This window comes from Bos indicus x Bos taurus, chromosome 28, assembly GCF_003369695.1.
Source record: "Bos indicus x Bos taurus breed Angus x Brahman F1 hybrid chromosome 28, Bos_hybrid_MaternalHap_v2.0, whole genome shotgun sequence".
In the NCBI taxonomy this organism is placed as follows: domain Eukaryota; kingdom Metazoa; phylum Chordata; class Mammalia; order Artiodactyla; family Bovidae; genus Bos; species Bos indicus x Bos taurus.
The window spans coordinates 11,536,910-11,539,050 of record NC_040103.1 but is presented as its reverse complement, the minus strand read 5'-3'; the positions used below and the strand labels follow the sequence as shown (position 1 = coordinate 11,539,050).

The window sequence follows — 2,141 nt, the reverse complement described above, 5'->3', positions numbered from 1 at the left end:
GTTGAGTGTGGTCTGGTATATACATGTTTATGGAGTACAGTTGATTAACAGTGTTGTGTTGGTTTCATGTATACAGCAAAATGAAATCAGTTATGCATATACGTATATCAACTCTTTTTCATATTATTTTCCTATATAGATCATTAGAGTATTGAGTAAAGTTCCCTCTGCTATACAGTAGGTTCTAATTAGTTTTCTATTTTATATACAGTGGTGTGTATATGTCAATCCCAATAAAAACAGTGGTTAGATGTCACATCATAGGTGGCAGTGCCTTAACCATATGCTTATTGTCAGGCCCCTTCCATCCTTGTCAAGGGGAGTGCCAACCTTCTCCTTTCACACAACACTAAATCTAATTTTAAAACAAGTTTGTTTTTTATCTTCTGTTCAATGTTACAGAATGATCCCTAGATTTATAGTGAGGACAATTGTTTTATTGCTCTTATTTATTTTGTTCCTGATATCTATGGGAATGAGACTTTGGGTTACAAGCCTCAAGTAAATATCGTGTAATTATTTTTTATTACATAAAGTCATACCATCAATAAACAATATTCTCATTTTAAAAAATGTGCTTGAAGTCAGAAATAATCTAAAAACTCTATATTTTATAGGTTAGGTAAGCTTGTAATTGGAGAAGGCAATGGCACCCTACTCTAGTACTTTTGCCCGGAAAATCCCATGGATGGAGGAGCCTGGTAGGTTGCACTACATGGAGTCGCTAGAGTCGGACACGACTGAGCAACTTCCCTTTCACTTTTAACTTTCATGCATTGGAGAAGGAAATGGCAACCCACTCCAGCGTTCTTGCCTGGAGAATCCCAGGGATGGGGAAGCCTGGTGGCCTGCCATCTATGGGATCGCACAGAGTCAGACACGACTAAAGCGACTTAGCAGCAGCAGCAGCAAGCTTGTAATTAAGTTATAAATTTAATAATGTGAATATAATATAGTGGGTATATTAAGAAACATATTGACATATTTTGGAAAGAATGTTTCCACCAAATGATAAAATTACCTTCATGGTAAGGATGCTGCATAAATAAGTTTGGCTAGAATTTCTTCATTATGTTAAAAAACAACATAAGAAGTGCTAAAATATTACATGAAGAAAATCAAGTCAAATGAGTAGTCAAGATTTTAGCGTATTTAAAATTTTATCTGAAAATGATGGCAATCTGATTCAAATGGTATCTTTTTAATGGAGCCGCATTGTTTCCTCTAAAACTCTAATTAAAATTCTTCTGCAGACCTGCCTGGAGGGAGACAAAATTTTAAAACTATCGAAAGTAAAGACTGGCAAAACACCTACTGGTAAAATCTTGGATGATTCAACAGTATTTATGAGGCAAACAGATATAGATTGAAAATAATCTTCCAAGACTTGAGCACAAAGTGCACTTTGAGTCTACCTGGAAAAAGTAGGAGGATGCTGAACACTTTCTTCACCGTATAGTATCAGGCGTAAAAACACAGGGTGAGCACTCGCCTGTGTTTCTCACCTATGAAAATAATTTTAAATCCAGGCAAAGAATAAGAGACACTTTAGATAAGTAAGGGAAGAATCAGGTGAACTGCTGGTTTATTCTGGGAGCACAGTTCCTTGAGAAAAGGCAGGCATGTGCCTTCAGGGAAATCTATGATAGCAATGCATGCTGGAAAATTACAGTTTTAATTTACTATATATATACCCAGCGGACTGGGGTGTCATCCCATTGGCAATGAGGCTCAGTAGAGATGACTGTCAGAAGTTCCATTAGCACAGAATCTTTGTTTTCTTCATTGCTTCAACTCAGTGACTCAAACAGTACCTGGTACATAGTAGTTACTGGTTATGTAGATATAGAGAATTGACAGGAAATGTTATTTTCAGCTTCATCCCACTGTATCTTAAAGTAAATCTAAAGGATATGGGACAAACCATGCAATAATTATCATCATTATTATAAGCATCATAATTAGCATAATTACCTAATATTCCTAGAGCGCATGCCTTTGTTTTCCTCTAGGAGTTTTATGGTTTCTGGTCTTACATTTAGATCTTTAATCCATTTTGAGTTTATTTTTGTGTATGGTGTTAGAAAGTGTTCTAGTTTCATTCTTTTACAAGTGGTTGACCAGTTTTCCCAGCACCACTT

At 35.9% G+C, this 2,141-nt stretch overlaps 1 pseudogene; it reads right to left on the bottom strand.

The window, feature by feature from the left end:
- Positions 1-234: 234 nt before the first annotated feature.
- LOC113885656 lies at positions 235-350 on the bottom strand (annotated as a pseudogene).
- Positions 351-2,141: the final 1,791 nt, after the last annotated feature.